Source organism: Trachypithecus francoisi, unplaced genomic scaffold (assembly GCF_009764315.1).
Source record: "Trachypithecus francoisi isolate TF-2019V2 unplaced genomic scaffold, Tfra_2.0 Contig01440, whole genome shotgun sequence".
NCBI classification, from domain to species: Eukaryota; Metazoa; Chordata; class Mammalia; order Primates; family Cercopithecidae; genus Trachypithecus; species Trachypithecus francoisi.
This window is the reverse complement of record NW_022681431.1, coordinates 9321943-9346071: the sequence shown is the minus strand read 5'-3', so window position 1 is coordinate 9346071 and position 24129 is coordinate 9321943. Positions and strand designations below refer to the sequence as shown.

Below are 24129 nucleotides of genomic sequence, written 5' to 3'. Positions count from 1 at the left end.
TCCAGGGGTGAGCAGAGGGATCACTCGGAGGGAGGAGAAGACCTTTCGTGGAAGGTAGTCAGGGACCTGCCTGTAATGCAATTGCTGTGTTGGATTCCCTTCCGTCCGTGGCATTGCTTGATGAAGTGAATCAGAACCAGCTCTGCTACCGTAGAGAGTTGCAGGAGAGAGGGTGAAGCACAGTAGGTGGGAAACAGGCCACCGAAGCCAGAGCCTGTGCTGCGTTCACCTGGGGATACAGGGGTGGAGGAGATGGACAGGTGTCTACTGAATGGAACGCACAGTCTGGTGGTTCTCAGACAAGATCATATGGTGGAGTTAGAAACAGGTGAAGAGGGAGAATCTCAGGGCCCTGTGGAAGGCTTCCTGGAGGAGGTGGGCTGAGCTGTGACAAGCCTGCAGTTAGAGATGAGAGAAGGACCCCGAGGCAGGTGCATAGAGGAGGGAAGCCAGGCTGTTTGCATGATGACAGTGGGCCAGGATAGCTGCAGTCTAGAGCCTGCGCAGTGACTAAAAGCTTAGCTGCCTCAGGCAAGGCTCTTGGATTCTCTGAAGTCAATGTCCTCTATTATGAAATGGGAATGATAGTCCCAACAATCCCTTTCAAAGAGCTTTGGGGAGAATGCAGATGAGACAATGGAAGTGACCAGTGCTGGAGATGGGAGGGAGCTGAGAAGCTGAGGGCTGTGTGGAGGCACGGCAGAGGTCATGCAGGTGCTTGCTTTGGGCCTGAAGCATAGGGCCTCCTCAGGAGGTAAGGGGAAGAAGGTTCTTCCTAACTGGCTGCAGGGTCTTCCGGACCTCAGTGTTCCTATCTGTCATATGGGGTGGACAATCCCTGGAGTTGTCATGAGAATTAAATTAGATAATGTGTGGGATGCTAATATTGAAAACGAATAAAGTGATAGAATGCAACGTGTTATGTTTGTCAGCGGTCTGGAGTAGGAGGGTGGTGAGCAGGGCTGTGTCAGGGCTGGGGGAGACACTTGAGACCTTGAGGGTGCACCACTGAAGGAGCAGGTGCAGACCCTGCACAGGCACAGCCCTCAGAGGGAGGGCCTCCTTCACTGCTGCTCTCTGGGTACCTCTCTCACACTATGCTGGTCTGGGCCCTGGAGGTGCGAGCTGGCCTTCATTCAACTGCAGAGATGGGGACTTTGGGTGGCCAGTGGATTTAATGTTCTTTGAAAAGCTGGATTTATGTTTCTGCAGCCAAGCCCTGCCCGAAGTGATGGCACCATTCTCACTGGGGTGGTGAGTCCGTTTCATGTGGCAGTTCTCCGAGTGGGTCCCAGAACCTGTAGCATGAGCACCTCCAGGGAACTTGCTAGAAATTCAAATTCTCCACCCCACCCAGACCCACTGAATCAGAAACTGGGGACAGGGCCCAGCAAGCTGGTTTTTTTTTTTGTTGTTGTTGTTTTGAGGCAGAGTCTTGCTTGGTTGCCCAGGCTGGAGTGCAGTGGTACCATCTCAGTTCACTGCAACCTCTTCCCCCTGGGTTCAAGTGATTCTCCTGCCTCAGCCTCCCAAGTAGCTGGGATTACAGGTACCTGCCACCATGCCCAGCTAATTTTTGTATTTTTAGTAAGGCGGGGTTTTGCCATGTTGGCCAGGCTGGTCTTGAACTCCTGACCTCAGGTGATCCGCCTGCCTTGGCCTCCCAATGTGCTGAGGTTACAGGTGTGAGCCACTGTGTCTGGCTGCAAGCTGTGTTTTAACAAATTCCAGGTGATTCTGATGCCACGAATGTGTGGGAAGTACTGTGCTATGGACTGGTGGGCAGTTGGATCCTTTGTTGATGGACTGAAACAATATACCAGCATGGAAAATCACTTTCTCCTTCCTCCTCCTTCTTCTTTCTGTCCCCTCTTCCTCTTTTTTCCCCCGAGACATGAAATCAACCTCTAACACATGTGGTTCCAAACCTGCTTAGATTCTCTAGATCACCTCAGAGAATAGAAATGTATTTCTAACACTGCTTCCACTTCAGAAAAAGACTAAATGACTAACAAGTGTTTGAAGAGAGGTTCAAATACTATTAGTATGAATACATTGTCTGATAGTAATATCAGAGAATGTCAACCAAAACAATTGAGATGTGACTTTGCCGTCATCAGAATAAAGTCAGGAAAGTGGACAAAACACCTTTCTGAGGGTAACCAAGGACTCTACTGAATTTGCAGGGAGAAGCACAAACTGGTAGACTGATTTTGGAAAGCAATCTGGCAAATCCGGTGCTATTCATTTTTAAGAATTAATTTAACATGCCAGGTATAGGGCTTACTGTGTTTTAGATACCGTTCTAGGCAATTTACAGATACCAAGTCAACCAATTACTTATTTGAGTACCCATGACTTAGAAACTAATGATCCTACTCCTAGGAATGGATCCCGCAGAAAGTCTCCCACAGTCTCTAAAGGGACATATGTAGAGTGTGTTGTTTGTGGCAGAGGGAGCTGGAGGCCCCTTGGTGTCCATCATTGAGGGGACAGAAAAGCGAACTGTGTTGGGCCCCCTCTGGGATCCTACACAACTTTGGAGTCATCCAACCAGATACTGACAGCAACAAGGACAGAGCTGAAAAAAGTAAAACGCAGAATAACATTCAAAATACAATACCACTTATGAAAATTCAAAACACATTTTGAAAACAATGCTCCATGATGTATAAGGATATATACATATTGAAGACGTGCAGCAAACACATGAGGGGAGGTGCCTATAGTGCATATGATTTCTTTGTTTCTTTTACTTATTTACTTATATATTTATTTTTTTGAGATGGAGTCTCGCTCTGTCACCCAGGCTGGAGTATAATGGCACGATCTCGGCTCACTGCAACCTCTGTCTCCCAGATTCAAGTGATTCCCCTGCCTCAGCCTCCTGAGTAGCTGGGATTATAGGTGCCCGCCGTCATGCCTGGCTAATTTTCGTATTTTTAGCAGAGACAGGGTTTTTCCACGTTGGTCAGGCTGGTCTCAAACTCCTGACCTCAGGTCATCCGCGCACTTCGGCCTCCCGAAGTGTTGGGATTACAGGCATGAGCCACCGCGCCCAGCTACTTATTTTGAAACAGAGTCTCACTCTGTCACCAGACTGGAGTACAATGGCATGATCTCAGCTCACTGCAACCTGCACCTTCCAGGTTCAAGCGATTCTCCTGCCTCAACCTCCTGAGTAGCTGGGATTACAGGCACACGCCACCACGCCTGCCTAATTTTTGTATTTTTAGTAGAGATGGGGTTTCACCATGTTGGCCAGGCTGGTCTTGAACTCCTGACCTTGTGATCTGCTCACCTCGGCCTGGAGGTGGAGCTTGCAGTGAGCCGAGATTGCACCACTGTATTCCAGCCTGGATGACAGAGTGAGACTCCATCTCAAAAAAAAAAAAAAAAAAAAAGGAAGACCACATAATAGTTCTGACAGCTGCATCCCATGTGACACAATGACAGGCCATTGTGGGTGATTCACCCACCTCGGCCTCCCAAAGTGCTGGGATTACAGGCGTGAGCCACTGCTCCCAGCCTCTGGTCTCAAACTCTTGAGCTCAAGTGATCCACCTGCCTCAGCCTCCCAAAATGTTAGGACTACAGGCGTGAGCCACTGTGCCCTGCCGACTTTCTGTTTTGGAAGATTTCGCACATAGACAAAAGTAGAAAGAATAGTATCACAAACCCCCACCCTGTCTAATTCCGTTAGGGCTGCTATAATAAAAATACCATAGACTGGGCGGCTTAAACAACACATTTATTTCTTACAGTTCTGGAAACTGAAAGTCTAAGATCACCGCGCCAGCAGAACCAGTGTCTGGTGGGGGCCCCTTCCTGGTTCATAGACAACTGTCTTCTTGCTGTGTCCTCACGATGAAAAAAGGTGAGAAATATCTCTGAGGCCTATTTAATAAGGACACTAATCCCATTCCTGAGAGTTCATCCCTCATGACCTCATCACCACCCCCAAGCCCCACTTCCTAACACCATCGCCTTGGAGGTGAGGATTTCAACATATGAATTTTAGGGGAACAAAAACACTGAGTCTTTAGCAGAACCCTACCCTTCTTTAGCATTTATCAGCACATGGCCAATTTGGGGTATCAACAGAAGACCATGGCTTGGAATAATAAAAATATCTTCCAATTGTATAGAATATTCAGTCTTGCACACAAACATCTTTTACAGACGGTGTTTCATTCAGTTCTCACAACCACCATGAAGGAGATATTCTTCTTTCCATTTTAGAGATGAAAAGACTGAGGCCTCTGCCCATGGTTGATCCTGGTGGTGCTGGCCTGGGTGTTGTGGCTTCCCAGCCAGCCCTCTCCTCCGTATTCACCAAGAATGCCAGAGCTGTGTGTAGTGGTCATTAGCCCCACTCCCACTATGCACGAGTGCGGTGGCCCAGGGCAAGCCCTCTCCCTTTCTGGGTCTTGCCTAAGGGACTCTGCCTCTAGATGACCCCGGAGGCCCTTTCCTAGCCTGGAGTCCTGAGGTTCCTGCCACTGTCTCCGTGAGTCCTGCCTTGCCCCTCCCGGAGCTCAGTGCCCTCCTCCCTGGTGTGTCCTACTTAACAGGAATGGAGCAGTTTAGAAACAACCTAGAAAACCGAGAGAGGCAGCCCACGCAGCCCCACGGCCCCTCTCCAGGGGCCCAGCACTTGCTCTGGGTGACTGGTTGGGTTGTGACAAGCAGGGAGAGGGACCTCACTTGTCCCCCGTTTCCACTCAGGGCTCACTGTAGCTGTGGGGTTCTGGGGATGGAGACCTGGTGGCTTACAAGATTCTCGGAGAGAAAACCATGAGATTCTGGAAACTCCCTCAGGGGACCCTACTTAGCTCTCAGCCAGCACTGAGACCAGGTTCCAGAAACAGATCTTTTCTTTTTTTAACCAGCTTTTTCCCCCCATAGTGACCCACTTTTGTTGTGGAGGCCCCCAGGCGCTATGGCCACCTTCCTGAGTCTTTTTTCTGAAGGACGGGCTCCCTAAGGAGTCCTAGCTCCCTGCACTGTGTTTGGGAAGGCCCAGGCGGGGGCACAGAGTGCCTTCCGGGGTGAGGAGTGCCCCTCCTAGGTTCTCAGGGCCAGGAAACAAGTGTTCCAGGTTCCTGGAGCCACCATACAGCCCTCTGGTCTGGAGCCCTTGCTTCGTTTCTGAGACATAAATGGAAACTCAGTCCCTGAGTTCTCTGTCCATCTGCTGGGTGCCTTCGGGAGGTGGCAGGGGATGGGGAAAGGAGAGATGGACAAGGAGGTGATGGTGCCAGTCAGCGACACAAGAGCTGTTAACACAGGACCTAAGGATCATTTCACATGTAGATATTGACCACTCCCTAAATATCCAGCCTCGGAGAATGCAGGCTTAGCGAGCTCTAGGTCTAACAGGGAGCCCTTTGGGGGCAGCATGGGAGTTGGAGGCTGCAGCCACAGGGGTACACATAGAGAATTCCTGTTTTGTGACTGGTGTGGACTGGGAAATATGGGATGCTTGACAAGGAACAGGGGCACGTTCCTGCTCTCAGGGATTTGCAGTTTAGTTGTTTACACATATGCACACACACAAACACACACACATGCACACAAACCCACCCACCCACGCCCCCCCCCCACACACACAGAAAGAAAGAGAGAGAGAAATCATTGAAGAACAATTAAGCACTTGAATTCTGTGGGTGTAACCAAGGCAGTCTGAGAAGAGATTAGTCTAGGTGGGAACACACTAATACTGTTCTACGGCAGAGGTGGTGTTTGCATCTTCTACTTTGCACGTAGAGCTGTGCAGGAGCAGCACCAGGAAGGGGCACAGCATGAACAGAGAGGGTGGAAGTGCACATGAGCCTCGTTTGTTCCGAGGACTCTGAGGGAGATCCACCTGCCTGGGATGGCGTGGAGTCTAGAATACTTCATTCCACGTGTGTGGTGTTTGGCCATGGAAGGTAAAAGGAGGCCAGTGGAGTCAGGAAGCCTGGCAGACACGGGGTTGGGAATGCATCTTGGTTAGTCCAGGCATTGGAGCTGGTTCTGAATGATCTTCTCAAGCCCAGAGGTGGAAGCAGGTGTAGGAGGGAGAACAGGGCACTGCAGAGGCCTCAACAGAACCAGCAGGGCCTCTTTCCCTATTGCTGTGAACCAAAATGCCTCTTCCCAGCTCCTGTTCCACTTGCCATGCTTGCCAATCCATCCTTTCCCATGGAATAGGGATAATGATGGTTGTACCTTGGTGAGCTGATATTGTACCTTTGAGATTAAATGAGGAGGGATCTCACGTCTTAGTGACAGTGGCTCAACACTGGCCTTCTGATGCTCCTTGGTGCAAGCAGCCTGGGTGCCATGGAGGGTGGCAGCAGGCAAACAGGTTCCTGGGTGGAAGGGGCTGGGTACCCGGTGAGACCGCACCTTCAGGCTGCCAGTCCTGTGGACTGGAGGGGGAACTCGTGGTGCTTTGTCCTGGGCCCATCCATGGCTGCCCATGAACAAATTGGCACACACTATCCTCCTCTGAGGCCGGGTCAGCCAGAGCAGGGGAGATGACTGGAGGACCAGCTGCAGAGAGAAGCTACCCTCTCTGTTGATAGCTAGAGAATGTCAGAACGACCAGCAGTAGGGAGGAGCTTCCCACTCCAGGGATGACCTATCTGCAGAGGGTAACAACCCATTCCAGGGCCTCCCCTCTGCTAAGAGCTACAGAGACAACTGGATGACCTGCCAGCAGAGAAGAGCAATCCACCCCAGGCCTCCTCCTCTCTGCTGAGGGCTGAACACTCACTGGGACAATCTGGCTGCAGAAAGGAGCTACCCACAATGGGTCTCTGAGCTGTTCTACTGCTCAATAAAGCTCTTCTTCGTCTTGCTTACCCTCCACGTGTCTGTGTGCCTCATTCTCTCTAGTTGCAGGGCAAGAACTCGGGGCCTACCAAATGGCAAGGCAAGAAGAGTTGTAACACGAACAGGGCTGAAACATGCCCCTTGTTCACCACGTTGTGGACAAAGAGAGGGAGAGAAGAGCTGTGGCCCTTCGGGGGCCCAAACCTGGGAGCTCCCTAAGCCAGGTCTGTGACTCCTCTCTGAGGCCCTGTGATTCCTGGCATCTCTGAGCTTCCAGGTGCCACCACATTCCAGGCCGGCACTGGGGAAGCTGCTTGCGGTGTGCCTGGTCCAGCTGCAGCCTCACAGAGAATCGGTGCCCGTGCCGGCACCTGGAGCTGCCCGCCCCACTGCAGCAGCCGGCATGCCTGACCGTGCACAGTGACCGGACCCCACGATCGCTCACTCAAACACCCGTCCCCGCTCCACGCCTGGGTTGTTCTTGGCAGGTGTGGGATCCAGGCCCGTAGTGTGAGCCGAGCACAGGCTGAGTGGGTGGAACAAGCTGAGCAGGCCTGAGAAAATGCTGGGCAAAGGTGCCACTGGCCACAGAGGTTTCCAGCCAGAAAAGCGACACCCCAAAGATCCTGTAACATTAGCATAAGGCCTGGCTCTCTGAGGAGTCTGGTGGCTGATTGCTCTTCTGTTGATGGAGCACCTTCTTTCTTCATCTGGTTGATGTCTTTGCTTCCTTGAAGCCCGGCACCACCCCTGGCCCGGGACGGGGCCTCTCCGCACTCTGACTGGCCCTGGGGACGAAGCACCAACATGGCAGACCTTTCCCCCAGCGCATGGGGGCCTCCTCCCAGGGCCAGCGACTGTGGCTTCTTTAGCCTCTGTCTCCCCAGCACCTCTGTTCTGGCTCGTAGGAGAGGCTCAGAACATTTCTGAAGGAATGAATGAATGCACGAAAATGTGTAAGTGCTCTGCAAATTGGCAAGAATTCACAAAAGTTAGTTAATATGCTTCTCTAGAGACTGAGCCTTGGGCAAACACTTAATGAAATAAACAGGGCTGGATTTCAAGGTGAAGGCCAGATTGGAGCAAGTCTTGCAGGGATGGTTTTGGGGGTGGGGGTGCACATCCTCCTACATCCTCTTCTCAGCAGCCCCTCCACCAGCCCAGGGGCCCAGGTTCTCCTGGCTCCTCAGTCACACAGCCTGGTAGCAGCAGTGCTGTCATCTTCTTTTTATGGGAAATTTGCTCCCCACAACCCCACTGAAATGGTGTTTCTTCCTGATTATAGCATCAATCATTGTAAAACACTCAAATTTCAAACAGCAAAAATTCAACACAGAAGGTTAAAAAAAAAATCTCTTCTCTGGTGGGGCGTGGTGGCTCTTGCCTGTAATCTCAGCACTTTGGAGGCTGAAGTGGGCGGATCACCTGAGGTCAGACATTTGAGAGCAGCCTGGCCAACATGGTGAAACTCCGTCTCTACCAAAAAAATACAAAAATTACCTGGGTGTGGTTGTGTGCACCTGTTATCCCAGCTACTTGGGAGGTTGAGGTAGGAGAATCGTTTGAATATGGGAGGCAGAAGCTGCAGTGAGCCAAGATCGCGCCGCTGCATTCCAGCCTGGGTGACAGAGAGAGACCCTACCTCTAAATAAATAAATACATAAATAATCCCTTCTTATCCAACCCTGTGCCCCGTGAGAGAGGCACTGTTTAGACTATGTCCTCCCAGATGTTTCTCCTAGTGCATTCACTAATTTGCTTACTTGCTTAATCCATCCATCAATTTATTTATTTATTTTACAAAGGCAGGACTCTGCTAAGCATAGCTCTGCCATTTCCTTCTATCACCCAGCAACACAGAGTGGACAGTTATTTTAAAAATCTATATTGCACTCTTGTTAATGGCCATATAATGTTCTGTGCTATGCAGGAGGCATCACTTATGTGACCAGTCCTGGACTGATGGACATCTGAATTGTGCTAAATGGAAATTGCATTTTGCAGGAGGCCTGAGTGGCAAGGGCGATGGTTGGCTGGAAGAAGGGTTCCTTAATGGTAGAGTTTCAGGCGTAACACTAAGCAGCATTTCTTTCCTTCTTTGCTCCATCTCTTTCTTTTCGTGCTGCCTTTAACAAGATGGCAGCATGACCCATGCCTGAGCTCTCCCTTCTGTCCTGCTCTCCTTTCCCAAAGGGGTGAGGGGACACCACAGGTCCCAAGCACACCCCTATCCACCTCTCTTCCCGTATGGCATTGCCAGCCTGGTCTGCTTGTCTGCAGGGATCTGGCAGCCCCAGCCTGGCTCAGATATCCTTATTTGCTCAGCTTGGGAATTTGGCAGTGGAAGATCTTGACACATGACGGGGCTTTGGGGAGGGCCTGGGTAAGGGCACATGGTGAAGATGAGGACAAGATGAGGTGAGGGAGGTGGGCGGGTTGCAGGAGTAACAGTGACTAGGGCAGCAGGTTATTCGTCCCAGGAGATGGGGAGCCAGAGACGACAGTCGCTGCTGTTTGTTATGGCACTTGGGAAATTCGATGATGCAAACAAGACCTCATCCTCTGGTGACTATGAATATTCATTAGAAGCTCTTCTCTGAGCAGCTGGGAATTCCTCCAGGCTTACTAATGAACTTCTTCCTTCAGTCCAGGAGGGCTGGGAGGCAAAGGATGGGCTGTGTTCCTTCTTCATCCTGCCTTTCCTCCCTCTCACCCTCCTCTTACCCCCGCTGACCTCAGGAGTATGGCGGAGGTAGAACCAGGAGGGCAAGGCCTGGGGTCTATATTTGATCCCGAATTTGCAGGTTTTGCATCTGACCTTTTTGGAGCTTGAATTCCTCTCTGTGTCCTTCGCCTCCCCAGTGAAAATCCATGACCAAGGCTACTTCTAAAAAAGGGCCTGAGAGAGGAACATAGGGAGCTAGATGGAAATGTGGAGATGGTTTAGAATAGGTGGGGAAACTGAGGCTAAGAGCAGAATTAGCTTGCCTGAGTCATGTAGCAATTAAGCAACAGAATTGGAGTTGAACCCAGGCGTCTGAATCAGAGTCCTCACATCTTAGCTCCCTGTTCACCCCTGAAACCCGATTTGACCATTGGCTGTACCCCCAGTGAAATCCCATTGTGGACTCTTTGTGTATCTGGGCCTAAGCCACCTCGTCCATGAGGCCTGCCCTCTGCACTGCAACCACCTCTGCTTCCCGGACTCTGCAGTTCTTCTAGGCTAAAACACTCAGCACTTGGCACAGATGTCCTGGCTGAGTCGTTTATCTTTATAGGGGGCACCTGTTTCTTGAAGCTGAGGGTGGGGCCTGAAGTGTGGGAACCTACTTTCCAATCGCAAATCAGGACATGAGGTCTGGTGACTATGACCATTTTGTAGGAACCACAGGAAAGAATGTGTGAATCAGGACTGTCCAGATTAGGAGAGCCAGGAAAAAATATGTGTGCATGGACTGAATCGCAGACCAAGACTGAAAGAAGAAAGGAATCTCAGAGTTTATCTCTAGGCCAATGCATTTCAGCTTTTTTTTTTTAGACGAAGTTTCGCTTTTGTCAACCAGGCTGGAGTGCAATGGCGCGATTTTGGCTCACTGCAACCTCCGCCTCCCGGATTCAAGTGATTCTCCTACTTCAGCCTCCCGAGTAGCTGGGATTACAGGCGTGCACCACCACATCCAGCTAATTTGTATTTTTAGTAGAGACGGGTTTTCACTATGTTGGCCAGGATGGTCTTGATCTCTTGACCTTGTGATCTGCCCGCCTTGGCCTCCCAAAGTGCTGGGATTATAGGCGTGAGCCACTGCGTCTGGCCTTTTTTTTTTTTTTTTTTTTTTTTTTGTTAAAAACAACCACCAAACCTTTTTCCCAAGTGCAATCTTACTGGAAGCCTGACAGATAAAACAGACAACAGTCAGGCTGCTCAGGTGCAGAATGAGATGAGGGGTCTGGAGTCCCTCCTGCTTACTCCTCAGCAGCAACTTCTGACCAGGTTGGTTTCAAAACCATGATCTCTCCACCTCACTGGTTACACAGATTTAAAAAATCCCTGAGGCTCAGAGAGGTAAAGGATTTGCTGAAAGTCACACAGCTCCGTATAACAGGAGCGGAATTAGAAACTGGTTCTCAATTGTCCTGCCAGGGGCTCTGACCAGCATGGACCCTGAGTCTTTGAGGTGTCCTGGTCTAAAATCTGGGGGTCAGCCAGACAAGTGGGTCTCCATTCCCCTCCATCAGCCCTTGACAGTTGAGGCCTTTTTGATGCTGTTGAGTTTGGAAAGATTGGCATGGGAGAGGAGGTGGGCTTAGAAGGAGCTAGGAGTGCAGAGAGAAAGAGAGAAAATTGTTCCAAGTGGAATTTGATTTGGACAACAGTGCTTAGCGTGGGGGTCTCATTTGGTTCAGGACGAGGGGTGGGGAGAGGCAGGGAGGATACTGCTGCTGCTTTATCTCATTGAGGGAGGGGAGAGAATTGAGAGTGTTCAGGGAGCGTAAGCCTAGTCCTGTGCCTCTGCAGACTTTATCAGGGCCCTTAATGCAGCTGCAGCCTGTGGGACCAGCCTGTCTTGTGGCTCCTGCCATTATGTTGTTAGCAAGTGCACTGGACATTTCCAGCCCTGATGGCTGCTGGCCCTCCTGGTCCCACTTAGCTGCTCTTCTCTCCTCCCGGTACTTTCCATGGCTTCTTCCTAGTTCAGGGCCTTTGGAGCCCTTCCTGGCTGCTTCCCCTCTTCCAGGGCTTGTAGAGAATTCCATCCGAAGCTCCTTTATGTGCACTCAGGGACAAAAATAAGTAAACAGGAGGATGTGGAATAAAAGAGGAGGAAGGGCAAATATTGTCCCTCAGGGGAGGATTTTCATTTATCTGTAGCTATGCCTCTGGGGTTTGCCAAGACTCAAGAGAGCATGCAGGGTTTGGTCGGCTGGGACTCATCAGCTGGTGGCTAATTGTGTTCCCTGGAGTGGTGCCCAAACCCCACTCTGCAGATTGCCATGGCCTTTCCAAGCCACCTCTGCCTTCTCAGTTGGAGATGTTGTATTCTTCTATCATCGATCCATCCATTCATCCCTCCATCCACTCATCCATCCCTCCATCCATTCATCCATCCATGCATGCACCCAGTAAATAGTTCTTAGGAGTGCCTACCGGAACCAAGCACTCTGCTAGGTGCTGGACACACAGAGATAAGAAGGCATCAGGAAACTCACTGCTCAAGAAATTGTGAATGGGTAATAGCAGCTATAATACAAAGCGCAACAGGGATTTTGAGTTAGTTTTAGATTGGATTTATGCCTCCACCCCTCATTTGATAGTTAATGGTGTGATCATGTGTGAATTACTTAACCTCTCCGAGCCAGGACCCTCAAGGAAGGCCTCCCAGAATACTGACACCTGAGAGAGGCATTGAGGCACGAGGGGTTCCGCTGAGCCAGGATGGGAGAGTGCAGGGTGTCGCCCATAGAAAGGAGTGGAGCTTGGTTAGGGATGTGTGGGAGCACTAGTGAGGGGCAGAATGGAGATGCTGGGGGCTGGGGCCAGGTGGGGAGGGCACTGACTGCCAGGCCAGGGAGGAGTTGGTTCAGGAGACCAGGAGGGTTTTTGAGCAGGAGAGTGAGACGCAGCTCCTTGGCTCCCGGGGCAGAGCTAGCCTTCCAGTCCCTTGGTGCCTAAGCCACGAGCTTTCTCTCGGAACCATACATCAGGATCTGATGATGAGATTCCTAGGGGAGGACCCGCTCAGTGTCAGGACCAGCTAGGCGACCTTGGTGAATCACTTTGCCTCTTTGGGTCTCCGGGTCATTATCAGGTAAAAATAGAAACTTGAAAGCAGTCCTCCCTCCAGCGCTGGGCTCCGTCACTAGCATCTCTTCTCCAGTCTCTTTGTGCCTGCGTCTTTCTGCCTGTCCTCCTTCCTGCTTTGTCTGTCCATGGCCTGTGAGCAGGGTGGAGAAGCTGATTTGCTTCTCCTTCCTGGCACCTCCTTCCTGGGCACTGAGTTTCCCAGCTTTGCTGTTAGGCAGCTACTGCCCGTGAAGGTGAAACAGCTCTCACCTCCCTTCAGGGCTCCTGGGCACAGCTATCTAGGAGCTGATGCTGGCACTTCCTCTCACCTCCCCAGGGCACTGGGGAGGCAGTGGGCAGGGCAGCAGGCCTGGCTGGGTCAGAAAGTGCACAGCAGCCACCCAGGTGGGTGATGTCTCAGCCTGAAGCCCCTCTGAACCCTGACAGCAGGCAGCCAGGGAGGACAGGAGAGCTTCCTTGGTGAGTGGGAGCAGTTGCTTGGTGGGCCCCACCCCAAGGCAAGGCCCTGTTCCTGGGGAGAGTTTGTTCTGGTTGGCAGAACTTTCCGAGTTGGTGCCTGTGGCTGAGAATCTTCCACGGGAGTTTGGGTAGGGGGCACAAAGGCAATGGGTGGCTGGCTGGGCGTGGTGGCTCACGTCTGTAATCCCAGCACTTTGGGAGGCCAAGGCAGGCTGATCACTTGAGGTCAGGGGTTCGAGATCAGCCTGGCCAACACGGAGAAACCCTGTCTCTATAAAAATAAAATAATAATAATTTAAAAAATTAGCTATGCGCCTGTAATCACAGCTACTGAAGAGGCTGAGGCAGAATTGCTTGAACCTGGGAGGTGGAGGTTGCAGTGAGCTAAGATCGTGCCACTGCACTCCAGCCTGGGTGACAGAGCGAGACATAGTCTCAAGCAAACAAACAAACAAAAACAAAGGCAATAGGTGACATATTTTCTCCCTGCTTGGATGAAGCAAGTCACACAACCAGGACTGGCTTGATGAGTCAGTACAGGAGGAATCTTCCCACACTGAACTAGAAAGGTTATAGGGAAGCCCCTCCTGCCCACCTCAAATATCTCCCCTATTACACCTGGAGACCCCAATTAAAAGTAATTACCCCTGGCAGAGGACATACCTTAAAGTGACATTAGTGCATGCATTAGATTATCCAATGGCTGACGGAGAGTTGGAGAGGCCTTTGCAGGTGGTAAGGGGCAGTGCCAGGGGCCCCAGGGATAGGGAAATGAGACCAGAAAAGGTAAAATAAATAAACAAATAAATAAATGAATTAAAAAAAAAAAAAAAGGCTGGGCGCGGTGGCTCATGCCTGTAATCCCAGCATTTTGGGAGGCTGAGGGTCATGGATCATGAGGTCAGGAGCTTGAGACCAGCCTGACAAACATAGTGACACTCCATCTCTACTAAAAAAATTAGGTGGTGCATGCCTGTAATCCCAGCTACTCAGGAGGCTGGAGCAGGAGAATCGCTTGAACCCGGGAGGTGGAGGTTGCAGTAAGCCGAGATCATGCCATCCAACCTGGGCAACAGAGCGACACTCTGTCTCAAAAAAACAAAACACAAACAAACAAAACCCAACCAAACAAAACAAGAAGGAACAAAAAAAAAAAGACAGTCTTCTGACCACTTCCACTCCCACAGCCACCACGAAGTCCTCTGTATCCATCCATCCTGGGGAGGCGGCTGGGCTGAGACAGATTCCTCTGTAGCTAAATCAAGAAAGGCTTTGCTGGTGCAGAGTGAGGGTGGGGTCAAGAAACCAGCTCCAGTGGGGCTCACCTTCTGTCTCCTTTGTTTTTTAGCTGGGTGGCCCTGGGCAGGTGACTTATCCCCTCCAGCCTCAGTTTCTCCATCTGTAAGAAATCATTACCAATTACCAATTCCATAAGAGTGCTGGACGGATTTAGTGAGACAATGTGGCGTATTCAGAATGGTGCTCTGTAAGTGCAGAGAAGGTGTGGCTGGCTGTCCCGGTCGGGGAGGGTTCAGGCCTATGTTCCATGAAGCCCCTGGCTCCCTGTCTGCATATTCCTCGGGCTGCCAATCAGTCTTTCTTAATAAGCCTCTCTTTATCTGCCCCTCTTCTTCGCCGTTGCTCAGCTTGTCCTGTATCTCTGTCCGCTGTCATGTTATCTCCCTGTCTATCTTGTTCCTATCTCTGCTCTGTGCCTGGCTCCATCTCTCCCCACCTCCATCCCATCCTCCCTCCTTGCTCTGGGTTTCTCCTTGCCATCTGTCTGGCACACCCTAGTCCTATGGACCCCCGCCCCAGCCCATCACTATCACCCCCTACCCACAGCCCCCCGGGACTTTCCTGCCCGAGCCTGGCTCCCTGTGCCCGTCTTCCTGTGCCCCCTCTTTCCCACAACAGCTCTGGCCTGAGCCCTGTCCTGGCACTCCCACCCCACCCCGAGCAGGCGGCGTGGAGTGGAGCAATGCAGGCAGATGAGGGGGAGTGCGGTCTCCCGAGGTGAGGGTCGGGCCTGCTAATTCCCCCGCTCTGGGTGGAAGACGCATAGGCCTCATTCAATTATGTCACATCCACTCAGCCGCTCCACCCAGATGATACAGACCAGCCCGCTCACCCTCCCCTGCCAGGACCTAATGGAGAGAGATCTTCTTCGGCCTGGCCGACCACAGGGTCCTCCTGGACCTGTATGGGCCCAGCCTGTCTGGCCTCGGGGCTCTTGGCCCATTGCGATTTGCTGTTCACTCCAATTACACCCAACAATTGGCCTCTGGAGTTTGTCCCTCTCACTGTAATCATTATGGAATTGGATCTCAGGGCCTCTCATTCCATTACTGCCACCTCCCCATGTGGCCAAGGCCTGCAGGAACCAGGCTGGTCTTGCCCCTCCCTTGAGGCCCCAGCCCGTGGGGAAGCAGACCACGGAGGTGACCGCAGGGACACAGGGCCTGCTTCTCCCATTTGAAATACACACCTGAGAGCATCACCATGGTGTTCATTCCAGGCATCAGTCCTTTACTGACTCAAGTCTATGCCAGGTGCTGTGGGAGATTCCAGAGAAGCCCCAAACCCTTCCCATTCCTCAAGAAGTTCAGTCTGGGGAGACGAAGCCAACAGAATGAAACAGTTATGCCCAGTGCTGGCCATAAACAGAAGTGGATTCAGGAAACAGAAGATCAGGTATCTGGAGGACACACGTTTATTGGGAGTTTACTGGGTGGCAGATTCTTTCATGTGCATGATGTCATTCAATCCTCACCAGTCTGGAAGGAAGGGATTGTCTGCATGTTTGAGGGGTCTGGGGGTGGAAACAGGCCCAGAGTCATTGAGAGGCTTGTCTGAACTCAAGCCGCTGGTAAGTGACACAGCCAGGGCTCAATGCCTTAGGGTCAAATTGTTTCTTTCCCAGCGTCCTGTAGGAGCTGCCGTGTTTAGGGTAGGCTCTGAGGCAGGATAGGGTGGGTAGAGGGGAGGAGGGAGGACCTCAGGTGGGGGCAGCTGGAGCGAGTTTAGAAATAAGGACATTTCAGCCAGGTGCGGTGGCTCATGCCTGTAATCCCAGCACTTTGGGAGGCAGAGGCAGCAGATCATGAGGTCAGGAGACCGGGACCATCTTGGCCAACATGGTGAAACCCTGTCTCTACTAAAGATACAAAAATTAGTTGGGCATGGTGGTGTGTGCCTGTAATCCCAGCTACTTGGGAGGCTGAGGCAGAAGAATCGCTTGAGCCTGGGAGGTGGAGGTTGCAGTGAGCCGAGATCACACCATTCCACTCCAGCCTGGCAACATAGAGAGACTCTGCCTCAAAAAAAAAAAAAAAAAAAGGACGTTTCAGGAAACAACAGATGCTGGTGAGGCTATGGAGAAATAGGAACGCTTTTATGCTGTTGGTGGGAGTGTAAATTAGTTAAACCATTGTGGAAGACATTGTGGCGATTCCTCAAGAATCTAGAACTAGAAATACCATTTGATCCAGCAATCCCATTACTGGGTATATACCCAAAGGAATATAAGTCGTTCTACTATAAAGACACATGCACACGTGTTTATTGCAGCACTGTTTACAATAGCAAAGACTTGGAACCAACCCAAATGCCCATCAATGATAGACTGGATAAAGAAAATGTGGCACATATACACCCTGGAATACTATGCAGCCATAAGAAAGAATGAGATCATGTCCTTTGCAGGAACATGGATGAAGCTGGAAGCCATCATTCTCAGCAAATTAACACAGGAACAGAAAACCAAACACCGCATATTCTCACTTATAAGTGGGAGTTGAACAATGGAGAACACACAGACACAGGGAGGGGAACATTACACACTGGGGCCTGTTCGGGGGGTTGGGGGCAAGGGGAGGGAGAGCATTAGAACAAATACCTAATGCATGCAGTGCTTAAAACCTAGATGACTGGTTGATAGGTGCAGCAAGCCACCATGGCACATTTTTACCTATATAACCTGCACGTTCTGCACATGTATCCTGGAACTTAAACTAAAAAAATTAAAACAAAGAAGGACATTGATGGGGGTAAAGTGAGAGGGCTGTCGGCAGGGCAGGGGATACACTGTGGGGAATATGAGAAATATGGCCGGCTAAGGAAAGTGGGGGCCTTGCATGGCTCACAGAGAGTCTGGGTCTCAAAATTTGGCAGAAAGGATCACTTGCAAGGGAATGAGCAGCAGACCAGTACAGTGGGATGGTTCGTCCCTCAAAAAGACATGTCTACGTTCTGACCCCTGGTACCAGGGATTGTGAACTTATTTGAAAATGGGATTTTTGCAGATACAATTAAGGATCTGTAGGTAAGATCATCCTGGATTTAGGGTGGGCCCTACATTCAATGACTGCTGTCCTTCTAAGATTAAGGACAGGGCAATTTGAGACACAGAGGAGAAGGCCACGAGAAGACAGAGGCAGAGACTGGAGTGAATCAACCACAAGCAAGCCAATGCTGGGAGCTGCCAGAAGCTGGGAAAGGCAAGGAAGGATCCTCCCCTAAAGTCTTTGGTCCTGCTAACACTGTGACTTCAGATGTCTGGCCTCCAGGACGGTGAGAGAATAAATCTTTGCTGTTCTAAGTCACCCAGTGTGGGGTAATTTGTTGCAGCAATCACAAGAAACTAATACCGGCTGGAAGGAGTCTATTTGTCCCACACAAGGAAAGTGACAGGCAGGGACAGCAAGTGGGGAGCTGCTTTGCCAGGACAGTCTGGGGTCCACCCTCAATCCAGGGTGATGGTCTTCTCCCCAGCGATGTCCCTTGAGGCCTTGTGGAGTCCCCCCCACATGGCTCATGGCAGCAGGACTGAACAGGGGATTCAGCCCCCTGCCCCTTGCCATTGGCCAGGGAGGACATGCGGAATCCCAGAACGAGCGTCCTCAGAGAGGCCGGGGGAGGCAGTTTTAGGCTGCACAGAAAGAGGCCCTCCTCACACTGTGGGTAGTAAACATAGGATCGCATCAGCCCTTGAGAGGAGGTCCGCTAGAAATAGAAACAGGTTCCTTAGGGGCTGCGTTGACTTGGCGGACAGTGGCTCCGTGACATGGTAGTAAGGGGAATGAGGGATGCTTCAGGATGAGCATAAGGAAAGCCAGCTGCACCAACTCCCTCCCTGTCCACCGGCCCTCGGGGATACATGGGGTGCCTGTCACAGGGAGGAAGCCTGGTCTCCCTGAGTGGCTCCTGGACTCCATTTCCAGCTTGAACTTAAAGAGCAGAATTCAGGGAGATAAGCCTGGGTTTGATTAAGTGTGAGTTTGGTTTTGAGAGACATTTACAACAAATTGAGAAATCTCTGTGGGAGTTGATGACGGAGAGTGAGGTCAACAGCAGGTATGGAAGTTAAGTGAAAAGCATCTTACAGCAAGGGCTAGGGCCGGGAGCGGTGGCTCACGCCTGTAATCCCAGCACTTTGGGAGGCCGAGGCAGTTGGATCACTTGAGGTCAGGAGTTCGAGACCAGTCAGACCAATATGGTAAAACCCCGTCTCTACTAAAAATACAAAAATCAGCTGGGTGTGGTGGCATGTGCCTGTGGTACCACTTACTCAGGGGGCTGAATCACCAGAATAGCTTGCATCTGGGAGGCAGAGGTTGCAGTGAGCCAAGATCATGCCATTTCACTCCAGCCTGGCGACAGAGAGAGACTCTGCCTCAAAAGAAAAAAAAAAAAAAAAAAAAGCAAGGGCTCGGAATAGAGAGATGTGGGGCTTGAATGTTATCAAATGCTCCTCTGTTTGGAGGCTGGCTTGTGGGCGCAGGGAAGGAGAAATGGAAAAGCACGTCGAAGAGGGAGAGGAAGTGAGACTGGGGCCACTTATCTGACCACAGGCCTCAGTGCCCAGAATGTTCCTCTCTTTCCTCCCTGCTGATTGTAGCTGTTTGGTTGTGGTTTTTTCCTTCCTCGAGGGCGAGGTGTTTTCCAGCACCACCCTCTGCCAGAGCTGTCCTGTACCACACTCCCCTCTCTGCCTGCCTCCCTCCCTCCCTCCTGGACAGCACTAAGAAAGGAGACCCAGATAATTGTCAGCAGCCGAGGCCTCCGACTTGCTTCCAGTCTGTCTGTGAGGGAATGCTCTTAGTGAGGCTGCCTCAGTTTCTCTTTTTAAAATGGGGGCAGTTATTCTGGGATTCGCTCTGTTCAGAACTGATGCAGAATAGGATATCTTGGGCTGGGTGTGGTCACTCACACCTGTAATCCCAGCATTTTGGGAGGCCAAGGTGGGAGGATTGCTTGAGCCGAGGAGTTTGAGGCCAGCCTTGGCAACACGGCAAGACCCTGTTTCTACAAAAAATACAAAAATTAGCTGGGCATGGGGGCACACACCTGTAGTTCCAGCTACTTGGGAGACTGAAGCAGGAGGATTGCTTGAGCCCAGGAGGTTGAGGCTGCAGTGAACTGTGATTGTGCCACTGTGCTCCAGCCTGGGTGACAGTTAAAAAAAAAAAAAAAAAAAAGGATCTTCCTATCTGTCCCTCTCTGTGGCTCTAGTTTCTTCCTCCTCAGCTGGGAGGAAGCCAAAAGCTGACTGTCTGTGTGTATGTGATGTGTGTGGGTGTGTGTGCTCCTGTGTACTCTCACGCAGCTGAGCTCGGTGTGCTGAGCACCGGTCTGCCAGCAGGCCTCATTTGCTAGGTCAATGTCCTTTCTCCTTGCAACACACCTTTACCAAGCTTTCAAACAAACCACACTAAGGGGTTCTGGGCTGTGTCCAACCAACACTCTTGCTCCCCCAGTCTCTGCCCACATCTGCTCAGGAACCCCAAGGCCTATATATGCCTAATGTCTTAAAGTCATCCCTCCCAGAACATTACTGCTGCAAGGGTCTGGAAGAACCTCGCCCAGTCCCTTGGATTTCAGATAAGGATGCTGAGGTTGAGAGAGGACGTGGCTGTCCAAGGTCACATAGCTAGTGCTCAGCAGAGCTGGGGCCAGGGCCTGGACCAGTCACGTAGATGCTCAGGTGGGGTGTGTGCTGGCACCCCTTCAAACAGGCTTTCCAAAATATATGTTCCACACTCTGTCCGTGGGGTTAGAGTTGGTGCTTAAGGGAAGTGTATGAGAGAGTTCCTACCAATCCCCGTTCATTTCAGTGGAAGTGAGGACCAAGATACTGAAGAAGCCAAGTGTAGAGGCCCAAGTTTTGGGCACCATATGGCTTATTTGTTGCATTTTTTTGAGACAGAGTCTTGCTCTGTTGCCCAGGCCAGAGTGCAGTGGCGCGATCTCGGCACACTGCAAGCTCTGCCTCCCGGGTTCATGCCATTCTCCTGCCTCAGCCTCCTGTCTAACTGGGACTACAGGCGCCCGCCACCATGCCTAGCTAATTTTTTGTATTTTTAGTAGCGACGGGGTTTCACCGTGTTAGCCAGGGTGGTCTCGATCTCCTGACCTTGTGATCTGCCTGCCTCAGCCTCCCAAAGTGCTGGGATTTCAGGCTTGAGCCACCGCACCTGGTCTTCTTCTTTTTTATTTTTTTTTAAACAGGGTTTTGCTCTGTCGCTCAGGCTGGAGTGTGGTGGTGCGATCTGGACTCACTGCAACCTCTGCCTCCCGGGCTTAAGTGGTTCTCCTGCCTCAGCCTCCCCAGTAGCTGGGACTACACACATGCACCACCACGCCTAGCTAATTTCTGTATTTTTTGGTAGAGACGGGGTTTCACCATGTTGACCAGGCTGGTCTCAAACTCCTGACCTCAAGGGATCTGCCTTCCTTGGACTCCCAAAGTGTTGGGATTACAGGCGTGAGCACCACAGGCATGTGCCTGGCTGCAATTATATTTTTGTGTCCCTTGCAGATTTGTGTCCAGGTGTCCCGCCCCTTAATGCAGCTTGCTGGTCTGGAGCTCTGAGCCCCGCCTCCCCGCTCCAGCCTGCTTTCCTTCGAGCCCCAGCATCTCGCTCATTGCACAGGGATGTTGTGTGCCACGGGGGCTCCCCTCTCCAGGAGCTGTCACGAAGACCCTGTGCTCCCTTTGAGCCTCCTTCCTGGTCTCTGTCCCCTGGCCTTCCTCCTCTTCTGGCTCCTTCCTTCCCAATTCTTTTTTTTTTGGAGACGGAGTCTCTCTCTGTCGCCCAGGCTGGAGTGCAGTGGCGCGATCTCGGCTCACTGCAAGCTCTGCCTCCCGGGTTCACGTCATTCTCCCGCCTCAGCCTCCCGAGCAGCTGGGACTACAGGCACCCGCTGCCACGCCTGGCTAATTTTTTTTTTTTTTTTGAGACGGAGTCTTGCTCTGTCGCCGGGGCTGGAGTGCAGTGGCCGGATCTCAGCTCACTGCAAGCTCCGCCTCCCGGGTTCACGCCATTCTCCTGCCTCAGCCTCCCGAGTAGCTGGGACTACAGACACCTGCCACCTCGCCCGGCTAGTTTTTTGTATTTTTTAGTAGAGACGGGGTTTCACAGTGTTCGCCAGGATGGTCTCGATCTCCTGACCTCGTGATCCGCCCGTCTCGGCCTCCCAAAGTGCTGAGATTACAGGCTTGAGCCACCGCGCCCGGTCCACGCCTGGCTAATTTTTTGTATCTTTTAGTAGAGACGGGGTTTCACCTTGTTAGCCAGGATGGTCTCGATCTTCCAACCTTGTTATCCACCTGCCTGAGTCTCCCAAAGTGCTGGGATTACAGGCGTGAGCCACCGCACCCGGCCCTTCCTTCCCAATTCTTTTGTCTCCACGGCCTCTTTGATGCCTCCTACTTCTCCAAGCTCCGTGGCCTAGACTAATCTGGCACTTTTCCTTCCCATGTGTCTCTCTAAAGCTCATTCCTCAGACTTTTGCATTCTCAGAGCCGTGACAGCTTCATCCCCATCTAAGTCCCAGCTGTGTTTCCTGTCCTACATGCGGACTCTCTGGCTTGTCCCCTCCAGCCCTGGCACCTACCTTTGTGTGACTGTGAGAGGGACCACTATCTTTCTGCTCGATTTCTCTGACTACCTGAGGGTGTCTCATCAGAGACTCAGGTCTTTGGCTTAACTGCAGGTGCCCCTGGGAGTGGCCCCATAGGATACTGTTGTCAGTGCTGGTGTCTTTTTGGGGAAAATGGGGTGTCTAAGTTTCAGTGTGAGCTCATATCCAGCTGTCAGACAATGAGGAATGGTGTTTGGCGGATGTGTAGCAAGTGCAGATTGTCTAGGGCAGGAGTGGGTAAACCTTTTCTATAAAGGACCCCAGAGTAAAGAGGCTGTCGGTAGTAAAAACCTATCTAGAATAGTCTCTGTGGGCCCATAAGGTCTCTGTTGCAACTGTGTAGTTCCGCTGGGGTGGCAGAAGAGCAGCTCCAGCAGTGTCATGAGTGAGCTGTGCCCCCAAGTTCACATGTTGAATTCCGAGCCTCAGAATGTGACTGCATGTGGAGACAGGGCCGTTAAAGAGGTTATTAGGCTAAAATGAGGTCACTAGAGTGGGCCTTGATCCAATGTGACTAGTTGACTGGTGTCCTCATAAGAACAGGAGCTGAAGACACTGACACACACAGAGGGAAGACCATGTGAAGACAGGAAGATAGCCATCTCCAAGCCAAGGAGAGAGGCCTCAGAAGGAACCAACCCTGGCAACAGCTCCATCTAGAATGTGCAGACTCCAGAACTATGAGACAGTACGTTTCTCTTGTCTAAGCTACCCAGTCTGTGCTACTTTGGTGTTTTCTTAAGGCAGCCCTCACAAAGTAATACAGGCAGTTATGAAACAAATGAGTATGGTCGTGTTCCAATAAAACTTTACTATGGGCCGGGCGTGGTGGCTCACACCCGTAATCCCAGAACTTTGGGAGGCTAAGGTGGGCAGATTATTTGAACCCAGGAGTTAGAGAACAGCCTGGGCAACGTGGTGAGACCGTGTCTCTACAAAAATTATATAAAAAGGCCGGGCGCGGTGGCTCAAGCCTGTAATCCCAGCACTTTGGGAGGCCGAGATGGGCGGATCACGAGGTCAGGAGATCGAGACCATCCTGGCTAACACGGTGAAACCCCGTCTCTACTAAAAATACAAAAACTATCTGGGCGAGGTGGCGGGCGCCTGTAGTCCCAGCTACTCGGGAGGCTGAGGCAGGAGAATGGCGTAAACCCAGGAGGCGGAGCTTGCAGTGAGCTGAGATCTGGCCACTGCACTCCAGTCCGGGCGACAGAGTGAGACTCCGCCTCAAAAAAAAAAAAAAAAAAAAAAAAAAAAATTATATAAAAAAATTATCTTGGCATGATGACGCACGCCTTTAGTCCCAGCTACCTGGGAGGCTGAGGCAAGATGATTGCTTGAGCCCAGGATGTCGTGGCTGCAGAGAGCCACGATAATGCCACTGCACTCCAGCCTGGGTGACAGAGTGAGATACTGTCTCAAAATCAAAACAAAACAAAACAAAACAACTTATGAACATTGAAATTCAAATTTCATATTATTTTCACATGTGATAACATATTATTCTTTTGATTTCTCTCCCACCTCACCACTTACAAATTCAAAAAAATGCCAGGCATGGTGGCTCATGCCTGTAACCCCAGCAATTTGGGAGGCTGAGGCGGGTGGATCATGAGGTTAGGAGATCGAGACCATCCGGGCTAACACGGTGAAACCCCATCTCTACTAAAAATACAAAAAATTAGCTGGGCATGGTGGCGGGTGCCTGTAGTCCCAGCTACTTGGGAGGCTGAGGCAGGAGAATGGCGTGAACCTGGGGGGGGCGGAGCTTGCAGTGAGCTAAGATCTTGCGACTGCACTCCAGCCTGGGTGACACAGTGGAACTCCAACTAAAAAAAACAAAAAAAGAATTTCAAAAAAGCATTCTTAGCTTGTGGACTGTGCGGAAACAGGTAGGGTGAGCTGCATCTGGCCTACAGGCTGCAGCTTGCCATCCCCTGGCCTGGAGCTGTGGGATGTGGAGGTCAGGGTGAGCTGAGGCTGGGAGGGTAGATCAGGTCCACATGGGCAGAGTCTTGAGGGTTTCTTGAGCTTTAAATTTCATGGTGAATGAGAGTTGCTGAACATTTTAGAGTTGGGAAGTGCTGTGACTAAGACAGGATTTTCAAGGCAAAGCT

The 24129-nt window shown here is 51.3% G+C and overlaps 1 protein-coding gene across 2 annotated transcripts in view; it reads left to right on the top strand.

Annotated features, from left to right (window-relative positions):
• GFRA2 (GDNF family receptor alpha 2) overlaps window positions 1-24129 on the top strand; it is a 169691-nt gene that overhangs the window by 8222 nt on the left and 137340 nt on the right. The window contains exon 1 of one of the 2 annotated variants that reach the window (XM_033227203.1): window positions 22648-22697. The exons of the other annotated variant lie outside the window; for it this stretch is intronic. The gene's annotated coding sequence lies outside the window, so the exon portion shown is untranslated. Of the gene's footprint in view, window positions 1-22647; window positions 22698-24129 lie in introns of those variants that run through there. 2 annotated transcript variants of the gene reach the window in all.